At 39.9% G+C, this 18947-nt stretch overlaps 1 pseudogene across 1 annotated transcript; it reads left to right on the forward strand.

Moving 5' to 3' along the window:
- Positions 1-1077: 1077 nt before the first annotated feature.
- On the forward strand, positions 1078-18655 carry LOC309629090 (F-box only protein 28 pseudogene; annotated as a pseudogene). Its single transcript has one exon. The product of its transcript is annotated as an F-box only protein 28 pseudogene (transcript).
- Positions 18656-18947: the final 292 nt, after the last annotated feature.

Below are 18947 nucleotides of genomic sequence, written 5' to 3' on the forward strand. Positions count from 1 at the left end.
AAACGTGAATGGATTAAATGCTCCAACCAAAAGACACAAGCTTGCTGAATGGATACAAAAACAAGACCCATATATATGCTGTCTACAAGAGACCCACTTTAGACCTAGGGACACATACAGACTGAAAGTGAGGGGATGGAAAAAGATATTCCACGCAAATGGAAATCAAAAGAAAGCTGGAGTAGCTATACTCATATCAGATAAAATAGACTTTAAAATAAAGAATGTTACAAGAGACAAGGAAGGACACTACATAATGATCAAGGGATCAATCGAAGAAGAAGATATAACAATTATAAATATATATGCACCCAACATAGGAGCACCTCAATACATAAGGCAACTGCTAACAGCTATAAAAGAGGAAATCGACAGTAACACAATAATAGTGGGGTACTTTAACACCTCACTTACACCAATGGACAGATCATCCAAAATGAAAATAAATAAGGAAACGGAAGCTTTAAATGACACATTAGACCAGATAGATTTAATTCATATTTATAGGACATGCCATCCAAAAACTGCAGATTATATGTTCTTCTCAAGTGTGCACGGAACATTCTGCAGAATAGATCACATCTTGGGTCACAAATCAAGCCTCGGTAAATTTAAAATAATTGAAATCGTATCAAGCATCTTTTCTGACCACAACGCTATGAGATTAGAAATGAAGTACAGGGGAAAAAACGTAAAAAACACAAACACATGGAGGCTAACCAATACATTACTAAATAACCAAGAGATCACTGAAGAAATCAAAGAGGAAATAAAAAAATACCTAGAGACAAATGACAATGAAAACACAATGATCCAAAACCTATGAGATGCAGCAAAAGAAGTTCTAAGAGGGAAGTTTATAGCTATACAAGCCTACCTAAAGAAACAAGAAAAATCTCAAGTAAACAATCTAACCTTACACCTAAAAGAACTAGAGAAAGAAGAACAAACAAAACCCAAAGTTAGCAGAAGGAAAGAAATCAAGAAGATCAGAGCGGAAATAAATGAAATAGAAACAAAAAAAACAATAGCAATGATCAATAAAACTAAAAGCTGGTTCATTGAGAAGATAAACAAAATTGATAAGCCATTAGCCAGACTCATCAAGAAAAAGAGGGAGAGGACTCAAATCAATAAAATTAGAAATGAAAAAGGAGAAGTTACAACAGACACCGCAGAAATACAAAGCATCCTAAGAGACTACTACAAGCAACTCTATGCCAATAAAATGGACAACCTGGAAGAAATGGACAAATTCTTAGAAAGGTATAACCTTCCAAGACTGAACCAGGAAGAAACAGAAAATATGAACAGACCAATCACAAGTAATGAAATTGAAACTGTGATTAAAAATCTTCCAACAAACAAAAGTTCAGGACCAGATGGCTTCACAGGTGAATTCTATCAAACATTTAGAGAAGAGCTAACACCCATCCTTCTCAAACGCTTCCAAAAAATTGCAGAGGAAGGAACACTCCCAAACTCATTCTATGAGGCCACCATCACCCTGATACCAAAACCAGACAAAGATACTGCAAAAAAAAGAAAATTACAGACCAATATCACTGATGAACATAGATGCAAAAATCCTCAACAAAATACTAGCAAACAGAATCCAACAACACATTAAACGTATCATACACCACGATCAAGTGGGATTTATCCCACGGATGCAAGGATTCTTCAATATACACAAATCAATCAATGTGATACACCATATTAACAAATTGAAGAAGAAAAACCATATGATCATCTCAATAGATGCAGAAAAAGCTTTTGACAAAATTCAACACCCATTTAAGATAAAAACTCTCCAGAAAGTGGGCATAGAGGGAACCTACCTCAACATAATAAAGGCCATATACGACAAACCCACAGCAAACATCATTCTCAATGGTGAAAAACCGAAAGCATTTGCTCTACGATCAGGAACGAGACAAGGATGTCCACTCTCACCACTATTATTCAACACAGTTTTGGAAGTCCTAACCACGGCAATCAGAGAAGAAAAAGAAATAAAAGGAATACAAATTGGAAAAGAAGAAGTAAAACTGTCACTGTTTGCAGATGACATGATACTATACACAGAGGATCCTAAAAATGCCACCAGAAAACTACGAGAGCTAATCAATGAATTTGGTAAAGTTCCAGGATAGAAAATTAATGCACAGAAATCTCTTGCATTCCCATACATTAATGATGAAAAATCTGAAAGAGAAATTATGGAAACACTCCCATTTACCATTGCAACAAAAAGAATAAAATACTTAGGAATAAACCTACCTAGGGAAACAAAAGACCTGTATGCAGAAAACTATAAGACACTGATGAAAGAAATTAAAGATGATACCAACAGATGGAGAGATATACCATGTTCTTGGATTGGAAGAATCAACATTGTGAAAATGACTCTACTACCCAAAGCAATCTACAGATTCAATGCAATCCCTATCAAACTACCAATGGCATTTTTTATGGAACTAGAACAAATCACCTTAAAATTTGTATGGATACACAAAAGACCCCGAATAGCCAAAGCAGTCTTGAGGGAAAAAAACGGAGCTGGAGGAATCAGACTCCCTGACTTCACACTATACTACAAAGCTACAGTAATCAAGACAATATGATACTGGCACCAAAACAGAAACATAGATCAATGGAACAAGATAGAAAGCCCAGAGATAAACCCACGCACCTATGGTCAACTAATCTATGACAAAGGAGGCAAAGATATACAATGGAGAAAAGACAGTCTCTTCAATAAGTGGTGCTGGGAAAACTGGACAGCTACATGTAAAAGAATGAAATTAGAACACTCCCTAACACCATACACAAAAATAAACTCAAAATGGATTCGAGACCTAAATGTAAGACCGGACACTATAAAACTCTTAGAGGAAAACATAGGAAGAACACTCTTTGACATAAATCACAGCAAGATCTTTTTTGATCCACCTCCTAGAGTAATGGAAATAAAAACAAAAATAAACAAATGGGACCGAATGAAACTTCAAAGCTTTTGCACAGCAAAGGAAACCATAAACAAGACGAAAAGACAACCCTCAGAATGGGAGAAAATATTTGCAAACGAATCAACAGACAAAGGATTAATCTCCAAAATATATAAACAGCTCATTCAGCTCAATATTAAAGAAACAAACACCCCAATCCAAAAATGGGCAGAAGACCTAAATAGACATTTCTCCAAAGAAGACATACAGACGGCCACAAAGCACATGAAAAGATGCTCACCATCACTAATTATTAGAGAAATGTAAATCAAAACTACAATGAGGTATCACCTCACACCAGTTAGAATGGGCATCATCAGAAAATCTACAAACAACAAATGCTGGAGAGGGTGTGGAGAAAAGGGAACCCTCTTGCACTGTTGGTGGGAATGTAAATTGTTACAACCACTATGGAGAACAATATGGAGGTTCCTTAAAAAACTAAAAATAGAATTACCATATGACCCAGTAATCCCACTACTGGGCATATACCCAGAGAAAACCATAATTCAAAAAGACACATGCACCCGAATGTTCATTGCAGCACTATTTACAATAGCCAGGTCATGGAAGCAACCTAAATGCCCATCGACAGGTGAATGGATAAAGAAGTAGTGGTACATATATACAATGGAATATTACTCAGCCATAAAAAGGAACGAAACTGAGTCATTTGTTGAGACGTGGATGGATCTAGAGACTGTCATACAGAGTGAAGTAAGTCAGAAAGAGAAAAACAAATATCGTATATTAACGCATGTATGCGGAACCTAGAAAAATGGTACAGGTGGGCCGATTTGCCGGGCAGAAGTTGAGACACAGATGTAGAGAACAGACATATGGACACCAAGGGGGGCAAACTGCGGTGGGGTGGGGATGGTGGTGTGCTGAATTGGGCGATTGGGATTGACATGTATACATTGATGTGTATAAAATTGATGACTAATAAGAACCTGCAGTATAAACAAACAAATAAACAAAACAACTAATACTAAACTTTCATTGAGTTATTTGTATGGAAATATGTTAATATAAGTGTTTCAGACATTACATGAAATTTCTAAAAATCTTATATATTCTGGTATAATGTTATAAGTCATAATTCTAGTTATTACTTTAAAATGTACATCTCAGAAATAACTAAATTTCCTTGTCAATTGCATTATTATGAACTTTCATCAAATCTTTAACCGTGGTCATTTTTAAGTCTTTTGTCATTTATAGACAGTTCTGGGTGTACTCTGATGCTTTTGCAAATACGTTCCTATAAAAGGGTTTCATCTTCAAGGAATTCATGGAAAAGACTCCGACAAGTACAGGTTTCTGGTAACTGACTGTACTGCTGAACTGAATGAATAAGCATTTTCAGAACTCTAATGAAAAACTGATGAACTCATAAAAGTGCTAACAAAAGATCAAGATGAAAAAAAAAATTAATTACATGGGACTGAGTGAACTGATGAGGATGATTATAATTTTTGTGACTTTCTGTTTGAATTAAAAAAAAAAAAAGAGTCATGTACCACAATGTTCACTGCAGCTCTATTTACAATAGCCAGGACATGGAAGCAACCTAAGTGTCCATTGACAGATGAATGGATAAATAAGATGTGGCACATATATACAATGGAATATTACTCAGCCATAAAAAGGAATGAAATTGAGTTATTTGTAGTGAGGTGGATGGACCTAGAGTCTGTCATACAGAGTGAAGTAAGTCAGAAAGAGAAAAACAAATACTGTGTACTAACACATATATACGGAATCTAAAAAAAAAAAAAAGGTTCTGAAGAACCTAGGGGCAGGGCAGGAATAAAGATGCAGATGTAGAGAATGGACTTAAGGACACAGGGAGGGGGAAGGGTAAGCTGGGACAAAGTGAGAGAGTGGCATGGACATATATACACTACTAAATGTAAAATAGGTAGCTAGTGGGAAGCAGCCGCATAGCCCAGAGAGATCAGCTCAGTGCTTTGTGACCACCTAGAGGGGTGGGATAGGGAGGATGGGAGGGAGACGCAAAAGGGAAGAGATATAGGGATATATATATGTATATGTATAGCTGATTCACTTTGTTATAAAGGTGAAAGTAACACACCATTGTAAAGCTATTATACTCCAATAAAGATGTTAAAAAAATAAATAATAAAAATAAAAACCGGGGCTTCCCTGGTGGCGCAGTGGTTGAGAATCCGCCTGCCAATGCAGGGGACACGGGTTCGAGCCCTGGTCTGGGAAGACCCCACGTGCCGCGGAGCGACTGGGCCCGTGAGCCACAACTGCTGAGCCTGCGCGTCTGGAGCCTGTGCTCCGCAGCAAGAGAGGCCACGATAGTGAGAGGCCCGTGCACCGCGATGAAGGGTGGCCCCCACTTGCCACAACTAGGGAAAGCCCTCGCACGGAAGCGAAGACCCAACACAGCCAAAAATAAATAAATTACTTAGTTAATTTTAAAAAATATATGTACTTAAAAAAAAAATCCATCCTCTATGCATTCAGCATGCAATGGTTCCCACTCAGGCAGACGTCTGCTCCATTTACCTTCAACAGCATCTCTAGCTCCACATGGAGAAAATCAAGTGTCTATTATCAACTACGTGGGGAAAGGGAAGAGAAGACCAGTTAAAGAATGTTTTGTTTGTATATACATGACTGAGAGGTAAGCAAAAGCTTCAAAATATTTGGATGAAAGACCCAATGCAAATGTGCAAGGTTAATTTAACACATTTTTTTCAGTTTGATTTCTAATATACTTTATCCTCTGAAGTCCAGAGATATGTTCCCTTTTAATTTTTTTTCCAGTCACTTAAGCAGCGTTATTTTAAGCACTGTATTTTTGACTTTCTCACAAGACAGTCCTGCAGTTTACCACATCTGGGCAACAGGAAGCTCCAGAAGGCAAACAACTGGGGGACATGAACAGATTCTTCTGTACACATCACAGTAGAATCCACACAGCATGTTTGACAGTTGAAAAAAAACTAAAGGTTAGCCTTTAACCTATTGCATAAACACTAACATTTGCCTCCCGTGTCCATTCACAAGTCTTATGACAGCTTGGATAGACATATACAACTTTGTTGTACACTATTCGAGGGAGGATGTGCCAAACATTTCAATGGCAATTAATGTGTCATCAGGCTTGGAAAAAAAATAATAAGATGCAGAATCACGGAGCATTCCTCCAGGGAGGGTTAAGGATTACAATACCAGAGTTCAGCAGAGCTCTGTACCATGCAATAAATGGAGCTGTTGGCCGTGATACTCCCATCACAGCCTAATTAAAAGATTAGCACACAATTAATTTGTAAGGTGTTTAAAATTTTGGAACTGAACAAAATCTCAGCTGTTGGGAAGTTTTCAGCTAGTTTCCCATAATGCCTGGTTCATACCTCAGCTATGCCATTTACCATATTGCTTGTCATCCGCTTGATTGTTTATTTCCCTCACCGGGCTCTGAACACACAGAGGGTGGAGATTCTGTCTGGGAAATGTTTGTAGTGCTGGGTACATTGAAGCCAACTAATAGATCTTTTCCTATTATGATCATTATATAAAAGATTGAGCAAACTTCTAAATGATTCAATTCAAAGAAAAAAGAATATTTACTCAAAATCTTTCAGCTTATGAGTGGCTTATAAACTCCATCACCCCAGCATTTCATGAGCTTAGACTCATCAGAGAAACTGGAGTAACTACCCTATCTTTCTGAGGCATTTCATTCAGGAAGTATACCTACAATCCATGAGGCGGATCAGGCCTCTCCAAAGACCTGGGTGGGTCAGGGCACTCTGACACTCAGTGTTACCTGACCCCAGGAAACATAGAAAGAGCAGGCCATCGTAGTGAATAAGGGCAAGATCCAACGGCCCTCTGCAATTGTCTAGACTGGCATCATACACAGTCCTTCATTTCTTTTATATCCTTTAAGAAGAAGGTTGCTCCAGAAACTGCAGAGAAAGTGGAGGGTGGAGCAGTAAAAATCGCACAAAATTGACTTTGAATTTTCTGGTGCAAGTGTCAGCCCTGCTACATTCTTTTTTTTTTTTTTTTTTTTTAATTTTTTAATTTTATTTTATTTATTTATTTATGGCTGTGTTGGGTCTTTGTTTCTGTGCGAGGGCTTTCTCTAGTTGTGGCAAGTGGGGGTCACTCTTCATCGCAGTGCGCGGGCCTCTCACTATCGCGGCCTCTCTTGTTGCGGAGCACAGGCTCCAGACGCGCAGGCTCAGTAATTGTGGCTCACGGGCCTAGTTGCTCCGCGGCATGTGGGATCTTCCCAGGCAAGGGCTCGACCCCGTGTCCCCTGCATTAGCAGGCAGATTCTCAACCACTGCGCCACCAGGGAAGCCCCCTGCTACATTCTTGTCTCATGGCTTCCTGTAGTCTTTTGAACTCTCTAAGGCTCAGTTCTTCTCAACATAAAATAGAGGCCACTTGCCATCACCACTTGGCAGGGCTATGGTGAGGTCGGCGTAAGCTAATGGGAAAGGAAGAACTTTGTAAAAAGCCATAATATTTGAGAGGTTACCATCACCATTGTCAAGCAATAATGTATGGAACAAAATCCCCTAAATTTAGTCCTTTCTCATTGACAGAACCAAACCTCAGCATTTTTTTGTTCCAGGAGAGGTGCTTTGCTTGAATCAAGGGGCTGTGACTGCATATTTGTTTCATTAAGCTTAGGAAATAACCATGCTACGATGAAAGTGACATTTTGGATTATAGCAGACTTTTACAGCAATGAGAGAAGACTCCCTAAATCAAAGGAGTGGGGCACCAGGTGTGACAGCAAGCTGGTGGCAGTGTGGTCATCGAGATGAGAAAAGCTCTTTTAAACTAGCTGTCTATGCTCTTTGAGCTAAATGTTTTCCTTTTGCCCCCAGGACTTCAGCTTAAAATCACTAAGTGCCATTAAACTGTTCTTTGTATCTTTTTTAAATATCTTAAATAGTTTATAATAAAATTTTTTAAGACAAATTGAAAAAAAAAACACTAAATGCAGCAACACTAACCTATCAAGCCCTCAGAAAGATAAAGCTATTTCTTTACGGATTGTGGGATGCATTGGCTAGCCTACAGAACTTTCTAAAGGTTATCTAATTATAATCTGCAGATTCAGAATATTCACTTACTCCTTCCCTCTTCCTAGAAATCTGCACACCATTCCTCAGCCCCAATACATGTGCACACGTGCACACACACGCACACATACACACACACCGGCAGTCTTATTCATCTTTCAAAACCAAGCTCAAATGTCACCTCCCTGACTCCAGCCTGCTGGCAAATCGCTCCCTGTTCTGTGCTCCCTCTGAACTTTGTCCATTTATTTCAATAAATATCTGGGATTTGTTAAGATTGTGTCTTCATCACTTATATACACTCAGCACCTAGAACAGTTCCCATCTTGCCTCTTTCCTTTTTTTCTCCCTTCCTTCCCTCTTCCTCCCTCCCTTTGTTTCTTTCAGTTCCTGCACCTGTAGCCTGGGAGCACAGCCCCAAACCATGGAGTCCTCATTAACTCCTCTCCCATATGCCCACCCTAAATCCAGACTGGCAGGAAATCCTCTCAGCTCTGCCTCTAAAGCTGCATATTCAGAAACTGATCCTCTCTCCAGCCCTACTGCAAACAGCCCGGGTTGAGCTGCTGTCATCTTTCTTGCTTGATTACTGCAACCTTCATGGGTGTCCCTGCTTTTAACCTTTCTCCCTGAGGTCAAATCTCAACACATATCCAGGGAAATCCTTTGAAAACCTAAGTCACCTCTGCTCAAATCCTTCCAATGGCTCCCTGTTTCACTCAGAGGAATGTTCTATACACAGATTCAGAGGCACTCTTGGGTAGATTGGTGCCCCCTAGGCCATTATTTTTTGATAAATGGAGGACCAAGCCACCTGGGTTCACTTTTACATTTTAGTGACAATTATATTTTTAACTCATTTGTATTAAAAATATAATCAGAACAAACAACATAAAACTAAACATTTGGCAAATTTTGTAGAATGAGTAAAACCAGATCATGGGCACAGTATTTGAAGGGGACTTGGTGTAAGACCTCTGAGAACTCATGACTGAACTGGTCTGGGAATGCAACCCATGACCAAGGTGGGGACAGAGGTGGTGGGAACGTTGAATCTTTCAAAACGCACAGCCACAAAGATTCATTTAGATTGTGAATTGCTCAAACATAAGAAACAAGTTTAGGTTGGAATATTTGGACAAAACATGATCTTTTTTAAGGAGTCATTGTGTCTTCAGGCTCAGGATATTTTAGGCCAACATATCAGGTAGACAATATTCATCATTTCACTTCCTAATGCCTCTGTAATATGCCATACCTGCTGTTTCTGCAAAACATGTACACAGGACCTCATCACTCTTGGCCAGTGGCAGAATAAACACATCCATAGACCTTTCAGTATCCATTCTTTCTTTTTTTTAATATATTTATTTATTTATTTATTTATTTATTTATTTATTTATTTGGTTGAGCCAGTTCTTAGTTGCGGCACGTGGGATCTTTGTTGCGGCATGCAAGCTCTTAGTTGCAGCATGTGGGATCTAGTTCTCTCACCAGGGATCGAACCCGTGCCCCCTGCATTGGGAGCATGGAGAGTCTTAGCCACTGGACCACCGGGTAAGTCCCCTCAGTGTCCATTCTTATGAGTCAGAAACTACCAGACAGAATTCTGTGATGGCCTGGGGGCTACACACTCAGGGGCCAAAACAAAAAAAGAATCCTTCTCTATTTTGTATGCCCTGGGCTTGTTTCTTAGCCTCTGAAGACCCATACAAAAGAGAATAAAAATGTGATAGATTTTTCCCCTGTAGATCTTGTGGAATAATTCTCAGCCAATATTTAATTTTTTCACCCCACACCTAGTAGTCTTCACCATCCCTATGTTTGCTCAGTGAAGTTAAATGTAGACATAACCCCAGTTATCTAAAAATTGCACACAAAATCTAATCCCAATCAATTTCATAAGACGTGTTCTTGAAGTGCTTTATAAAAATAAATACTTTCTTGAACTCTAGTAAATTATATGCATACTGAAGTATTTAGGGAGAAGTGTACTGATGTCTATAATTTACTTTAAAATGCATTTTAAAAAGATAGATTAATGGGTGGGTAGAAGGATGGATATGTGATTAAATAACTATATTAAAATGTTAATGGTGAATCTCGGTGATAAGTATATACGTATTCTCTGTGAATTTTTAAAATTTTGCTATATGTTTGAAATTTTTCATAAAAAATCTAAATAATCACCATAAAAAAGAACGAAACAATGCCATTTGCAGCAACATGGATGGACCTAGAGATGATCATACTAAGTGAAGTAAGGCAGACACAGAAAGACAAATATCATATGATATCACTTATATGTGGAATCTTAAAAAAAAAAAAAAAAGATACAAATGAACTTATTTAAAAACAGAGAGGAAGGAATCAAAGCCCCAAGATGGCGGCGGCATCGGAGGAGCGGATGGCTGAGGAAGGAGGCGGTGGCCACGGCGACTGCGGCTCCCCTTCCGCCATCGGCTCTACCCAGCGACTGCCCCCAGCGACCCCGCCCCAGCCCCTGCAGCCGGGGTCCCAGGCGCCCCCAGCCTCGGCGCTGGCTCCGGACCAGCTGCCTCAAAACAACATGCTCATGGCGCTGCCCATCGTAGCCATCGAAAACATCCCCAGCTTTATGTCCCAGGACGAAATTAGCCAGCTCCACCTCGTTTGTAAAAGAATGGACTTGGTCTGCCAGAGAATGTTGAATCAGGGATTTCTAAAAGTGGAGAGGTACCATAATCCATGTCAGAAACAAGTTAAAGCACAACTCCCAAGGAGAGAGTCAGAAAGGAGAAACCATTCATTAGCTCCTCATGCAGACGTCCTCGCTGCTGTTGAAACAAGGCTGTCTCTCTTAAATATGACTTTCATGAAGTATGTGGACTCCAATCTCTGTTGCTTCATCCCAGGAAAGGTGATTGATGAGATTTATCATGTGTTGAGATATGTCCATTCTACCAGAGCCCCTCAGCGAGCTCATGAAGTACTTCAAGAGTTGAGGGATATTTCCTCCATAGCAACAGAATACTTTGCTGAAAAGATTGTTCCAGTTCTAAAGAGGAAAGTACCAGGATCAGATGTATCTGCAAGGCTCATGGGCTCTCCTCCAGTTCCAGGACCTTCTGCAGCCCTGACAATAATGCAACTCTTCTCCAAGCAAAACCCTTCAAGACAAGAGGTTACCAAACTCTAGCAGCAGGTTAAGACAAATGGTGCTGGGGTGACTGTTCTCAGGCGTGAAATTTCTGAGCTTCGCACCAAAGAGCAAGAACAGCAGAAACAGCTTCAAGACCAGGACCAGAAACTGCTAGAGCAGACCCAGATTGTAGGTGGACAGTAGAGCAGACCCAGATCATAGTTGAACAGAACGCACGGTTGGCAGAGCTGGAACGCAAACTACGAGGAGTAATGGAAAGTGCAGTAGGAAACTCCTCAGGGTCTGGGCAGAATGAAGAGTCTCCTTGGAAATGAAAAAGGCCGCAGAAGCCATAGACTCTCCTTAGGAAATCTAAACATCTCTGAAATAGAAAGTAAACCAGAATGTGCTTCTAGCTCCAGAGGAAGACCTGACTTCGTAGCTTGAGCAGTTCTGCATATCAGGACACTGTGAGCAACATGGTGTGCCTTAGCTCTAGGCTTTCAGAACACAACTTAAACTTGAACTTTCATGGTTGGGACAGTCTTTTCCTGCTTCTCCTGGTTGAACTGATGCACAGAATCCTTTTCTTTGCAATAGATTTGTACTAACCAGACCTATCCTATCATGTTTTGAGAAGTTAACTTTATTTCTGTGCAGATAATGTTTAAAGCAAGTTTATTTGTTTCTGCATATATGCACATCACATAAGGATCTTAAACCAGTCTTGACAGACTAGAAGTTTAATACATAAAATGTCCTGTTCACTTGAAAGAAAAGACCTACTTTTTAAATGGACAGTATCTTGTTTTTAAAAAAGAAAAGTTGACTTTTTGTTATAAGTGACATTTGTCTGGAATGTCTGAAAAGTAGTCAATGCATTTTGGTATTGAAGCAATGGGTAACTAAAACGGACTTCCATAGTATTGACTGTAGAAGGTATCTCTACAGTATTGACTATATATTTTTATAAACTACTGGCAAGGGACTTACCCAGTTGTTATATACATGTTTTCGGTTCTCTTTTGGGGCCATGTCCTACATTTGCATGGATGGATGCATGCACTGCCTAGTCAACTCACTTAAAAAGCTCTTGCACTGGTATTGATCTTGAACCTCTACACTTCTCCACTTTTTAGAGCAGCGTCTTAGTTCATTTCAGCGCTTAACATCTTCCACCACAACAGCTTGCCTCTGGGGGCAGGGTGGTATTTGTATGTCCATTTGTCCTCCACTTTTACAAGAATAAGAGGGTATTAAAGCCCATTGTTTTATCTATTCTCTGTAGGGTTCAGGTACACTGGCTAAGGCAGAACCCCAAATTCTTTACCTTGAAATCAGACTTCTGGTAACTAGTATTCTTCCTTACTCACCACTGTGTATGCTCATTGATCAAATGTGGTCATGGCCAGTGGTGTGAGTAGGAAACCCAACCTGTGGGATGCAGTTTTGCTATTGAAAGAAAGTTCACTGAAGAAAATTATACTATGAAAAAGCATTTTGATCACTTCATTTCTGGAGGATGACCTGAGGGAAGCATTTTAATATTAATTTCAAGCTTTCCTTATCCTGCAACTTTAAACAAAAGCTTTAATTTCGTTTGCACTCCTGTTTTGAGCTTGTAACTGGAAAAGCATGTCTTGCACTGTTCAACCTTCCAAGTGGTCACTTTAACAACCTCCAAATTGTGTACAGTGGTTATTTTCCCCAGTTGTATATTTTTGAATATACAAAATATACAACAATTACTGTCCTAGTTTTACTTTAATGTACTAAATTATGTAGTCATTATTTGCCTGTTAGTTCTTTTAAACAACTGTTGCCTTGGGCTTTAATTCTTTAAAGTAAACTTAGGTGTAGTATAGAATACTATCCCTTTCCAGGTGAGAGTTTGACACCTGTATAAAACCTGAGGTTTTAGTAAGTACCTTAGTTGAATAAAAGCACAAGGTCACTACTTTTTTTATCTGTCCAACATGACATGGTTATGCATCCTTTAGATTAACCTCACCAAATGAAACTTTTTCTTGTCCACTTTTAACACTGTCCTTACATAATATTGTCCTTAGATTTTGATCAATTCTTTGTCTAACTTTGAAACTCCATTTACAATGCAGTATGTTTTCAATGAAAAGCCATAAAATAACATCCAAGTGTTTCATGGTTTGTTGGGAAGGTAATTTTAAAATAAACAATTTCCAAAAAAAAAATTTAAAAAAATAAAAACAAAAAGAGACTCACAGACAAAGAAAACAAACTTATGGTTACCGAAGGGAAAGGGGGAGGGAGGGATAGGAGGTTGGGATTAACATATACACACTACTATATGTAAAATAGATAAACAACAGGACCTACTGGATAGCACAATATTTTGTAATAACCTACAAGGGAACAGAATCTGAAAAAGAATATTTATTTATTTATTTATCCACCCTGTGATCTTTTTTAAAGGAATCATTGTGTCTTCAGGCTGTGCTGTATCCCTAAAACTAACATGACATTGTAAATCAACTATACTTCAATTTTTAAAAAAATCTAAATAATCATTTATTTATCAAAATTGTGTATAGTATTCAAATGTAAAGGGAAAATGGTAGTCAAATTATATGAATCCTGGCAAGCTAGACAGAAGAAAACAACTCCTGTTTCTAACTCAAAATTCCACTATTGCCCCTGGGAATGCTCTGGGTGGGAGTCATTTTTTACCTGTGTTTTCTATCTCTTCTAAACTTGTTTGTTCATTAACTCTTTAAGTGTTTTCTTCTTCCTTTGGCCTTACCATTCTAACACTAAGCTTCATTTTAAAAGTCTCTCAACGATTTGCACTGGTGAAATAATTTATGGAACTCACGTGAGTCCCCATAAGTCACTTTCCCTGTCCACAGAGATGGTAAATTCCAGGTGCAATCTCAAAATATTTCACATCTTCCTACTCAATAAAAGTTCAGAGAATTACAGACCCCTTTTTAACATAGTTTTCATTTTAGAGGTTACTCTTTCTCTGTATATCTAACAGATATTATTTGGGGTTTTTTCTCTGTGTCTTTATCCCCATCTCTATTTCTCTCCATGTCTTTGCTGTCTGAGGTCTCCCAGTCTCTATCCGTTTCTCCTCTGTCTGTCTACGTATCTCTGTCTCTCTCTGCCTGGAAATGAAAGGAAAGCAGTGCATTTGCAAAAATAGATGGAAACCAGCTAGAGTTCCCACTTATATAAAAGTATCCCTGGGAACAGGAATTTCATCTTACCTGGCCAAAACTTTCGGCCTGGTCCTTTCAACTTCTCCTGCTTACCTTCATTCCTTAAGAAGCTGCTTAAGCCTCATGAATTCCCTAGAGTGCAGGAAGGCCCAAGGGCACAATGACACTTCAGCCTTTCCAGTGTTTAATACTCTCCTTGGGGAAATGAAGGGGGTGAGGGGAGGAGCAAACACTGTGTTTATGGGGACTGACACAGCCCTTGTGCTCACGCATGTTTTCTTGCCATTAGATAAAAATGGCCCTTCATTCTGTCAACACTGGTCTCAAAAATGAATACAAAAACTTGCCAGGGAGAGCATTCTCAAAAAATAGTAATAATATTAATAAAGTAATATAAATGAAACTAGCCTTTTTAATTTTAATTGGAATTTCCTAGAAGAAAAATTTATCATAATTATTCCTATTTCGTTGATTTACTCTCCACCTAAAGTCTCTAAACTATAAGCTCCTTGAGAGCAGGGTGTGCTTACCATTCATCTTTGTGTCGCTCATATCCCCTAGCAAAGAGTCATACATATTAGGTCTCAAAGCAGCATGTGAAATGATTGGATGGATGGATGAATTAATTAATGAACTGAACAATGACAAACACTCCCTACACTGATAATCTTTACTCAGTCAGGGTAAAACTCAAGTGTCTGTAATCATCTTGGAAGCTCTAAACTAGCCCACACCAACCAGATTAGAGATCAGGATGGAGTCAGAGGAAATATAGAAGTATTTATAGAAGTGTATGCATGATTGAGCATAAGAATCAAGCTGCCATAGCATGAGACCTAACAATAATATGAGTTTAAGAACAAAGATGGTCATTTCCCTCTGAGATAGTTCAGTCCAAGGTGGGCATTCCAGGTCAGTAAGCGGCTTTCCTCCACACAGTCATTCAGGGACCCAGGCTAATGCAGACACACCGTATTCAACATGTGACATCTGAGGCTTCTGTAAGTAGCACCAGGGTAGCAAGCAGGAAGTGTGAACAAGCTAAACCCAGAGACTTTCTCCTAAACGAAGTGAAGCAGAAGTTGTTCACATGCCTTCCACCTACATTTTGCTGGGCAGAGCTGAGTGTCACAGCCACACCCTGCAGCAGGGAGGGCTTGAGATTTGATTTTCAACTAGGCAGTCGTGTGCCCAGCTCAACTCCATTACAGTGGAAGGAGGAGAAGGATGGATGGGGGAGGGGTGTCAGCTACCATTCACATCACATTTGTAAACATGTTCATCACCGTTATCTAAATCTGAAGACACAACTTGGAATCAAGTGTTGTTTAGTTTTTGGCATAAGTATTTGAGGAAATGGAGTCAAATGAGGTTTCCTGAAGGAAAAAAAAAAAAAAAAACTGTCAGAGAAGGACAGTCTATCATTAACAGAGTTGAATTCAAGCTTCTGTATTTTTCCAGGATTGTTAAATGTGACATAAAACCTAGAGAGCCTTCTACACAGAGGATAACCTCCAAAGTGATAGGCTAGTTCACGCTTCACCAACTGTCCCTTAATCATTCATGATGTGGGGACAACAGGGGCAAAGTCACCTTCGACTTGGAAGTAGGGTCACCTCGCAAGTAGCTGAGAGGCAGCAGGTGCTGACTAAATGTTCTGATTCCCTCAGGAAGATAATCAAGCTCTCATATGTAAAATTCTTCAGCAAAAACGGTGACACTTGGATATTGAATGCCAACCCGTGCTTTCAGTCTCCTGTTCCCTCTTCGGTTCAGAAGCCATCCACACATTCTCCCCTCTGACTCACCCACCCAACAGCATTCCCTTCCTGTAAGCTCCCCTCCACTCCGTAGGGCAGCAGCTTAGACCCCAAGATGACTTGAGGCTCAATGTCTTGAACTCCTTCCAACACTGACCCTGGTTAGGTAGTAAGATCCTTATTTCTTCTGCTACTTCAGAGTACTTCCCACTCTGCTCGGCTCTGGATCCTCTCCTTGACCTTCAAGCCATCTTCCCACTTCTCCCACAGGGAGAAAGCTTTCCATCTTAGTTCCCTGAGACGAGGACTTGGGTGTAGGCAATTTATTTGGAAAGTGATCCAAGGAAACAAGTGGGGGGATATGGAAAGTAAGACCTGAGGAATAAAGCCAAAAGTGTGCCTTCATGAAAGCTACCTCTGCAGGCAACTGGGGTTAAGTCCCTCTGGAGACCCTCTGAGAAACCGAGAATGACCCTCAGCACTGCTCCAGGGAGAGGCAGTTGCCTTAGTCACCAAATGTCGCCCTTCAGTGGGTGAGGACTGCCCCTGGTAGCAGGATGAGGAAGCCCCCCTAGTGAGGGAGAAAGCCCTTGGGCGGAATGGGAGGCTGTGCGCATGCTCAGGAACTGTCCACCTGCCACAGGTGAGCTCATAGGTGCACGGAGGGGACTGGGGCACGGCATCGACGGCGTCTTCCCAGCTTCTTCAAAGAAAAATTTCCTCACTTAAAACCTCAGACTCCCCCTCCCACTGACTGTTCTCACCATGAGTGGAACCAAATTCCTCAAATCAAAGTTCACAACACTTCGCCTTTGCTCTTGCAAACGTTTATGCCAAAATCCACTATTGAGCTCATCGTGGAGTACTGGGTTAGTTTCCTTCCATGATGTTTCCATCACTAAATTGTGAGCTCATCAAGGATAGAAATTCTATCTCTTTTGTAATGATTGGCACATAGTAGGATTTCAACAAATAATTGCAGAGAGAATAAATGGCAAATAATCGCCTCAATAATATACCTCAACTCCAAAAGACCTTCTCCAATTTCTCCTTGTAACTGACAGGACATTTCCTCTTAGCTCACTCCTTGTTGTTTGACTACAAAACTATTCTGTTATTTCAAGAGAGACCCTGATCAAGTGTATATCTGATAAGTCTCAGAAGAATCTCTTCTGAGAAGCTATGGGGGGAAAAATGCTTTTGTTAACAAAAGAACATGAGAAAACTTGTTCTCTAAAATCACAGACTATCAGAAACTTTGCTGTTTGCTATCACATTTAGTGAGAATGAAACACCTCATTCTTGCCTGAAGGACCTAAGTTCTTTTAATACAGAAAAATAGCCTCAGTTTCCAACCCAGGTGCAGAGGTTCAGATAATGGTTTTGCACACAACATTCCACATTTATCTTAACTTGGTCATTCCCAAGGAAACAGGACCCTGGATTGTCATCTCAGCCCAGGCCTGGTGTCAGCCTCTTTATACATGGCCCTGCCTTGCTTTGAGCCAGTAGAGCACTGTTTTGTTGAAATTTTACCTGAATCCCACCCCTCCCCCAAATACTATAACCAGCCTGTGTCTTCCTTTGTCCGGTGAGGCACTCCAGCATTCCTCATCCCTCCTTGCTCAGCAAGTTAACCTAACTTTGTATCCTGTGTCCTTGGTGGTCTTTATCAAGTGGACTTTATCACCTGTGCCAATTTGTTTGTAGCATAGATTTTTTAAATTGAAGACTAGTTGATTTACAATATTGTGTTAGTTTCAGATGTATAGAAAAGTGATTCAGTTACACATATATTTTTTTCAGATTCTTTTCCATTATAGGTCATTACAAGATATTGAATATAGTTCCCTGTGCTATACAGTAGGTCCTTGTTGGTTATCTATTTTGTGTATAGTGATGTGTATCTGTTAATCCCAAACTCCTAATTTATCCCTCCCCCTGCTCTCCCGTTTGATAACCATAAGATTGTTTTCTATATATGTGAGTCTGTTTCTGTTTTGTAAATAAATTCATTTGTATTACTTTTTAGAGTCCACATATAAGTGATATCACATATTTATCTTTCTCTGTCTGACTTATTTCAGTCAGTATGATAATCTCTAAGTCCATCCGTGTTGATGCACATGGCATTATTTCATTCTTTTATATGGCTGAGTAATATTTCATTGTATATATACCACATCTTCTTTATCTATTCACCTGTCAGTGGACACTTAGGTTGCTTCCATGTCTTGGCTATTGTAAAAAGTGCTGCTATGAACATTGGGGTGCATGTAACTTTTGGAATTCGAGTTTTTGTATTTCCCTTATACATACCCAGGAGTGGAGTTGCTAGATCATATGTTAGTTTTATTTTTAGTTTTTTGAGGAACCTCCATACTGTTCTCCACAGTGGCTGCACCAATTTACATTCCCACTAACAGTGTAAGAGGGTTCCTTTTCCTTCACACTCTCTCCCACATTTGTTATTTGTAGACCTTTTTTTTTTTTTTTTAATTGATTGATTGATTGATTGCTATGTTGGGTCTTCGTTTCTGTGTGAGGGCTTTCTCTAGTTGCGGCAAGCGGGGGCCACTCTTCATCGCGGTGCGCGGGCCTCTCACTATCCTGGCCTCTCTTGTTGCGGAGCACAGGCTCCAGACGCGCAGGCTCAGCAGTTGTGGCTCACGGGCCTAGTCGCTCCGCGGCATGTGGGATCTTCCCAGACCGGGGCTCGAACCCGTGTCCCCTGCATTAGCAGGCAGATTCTCAACCACTGCGCCACCAGG

This window comes from Balaenoptera borealis (genome assembly GCF_965194805.1).
Source record: "Balaenoptera borealis genome assembly, chromosome: 5".
Lineage (NCBI taxonomy): Eukaryota > Metazoa > Chordata > Mammalia > Artiodactyla > Balaenopteridae > Balaenoptera > Balaenoptera borealis.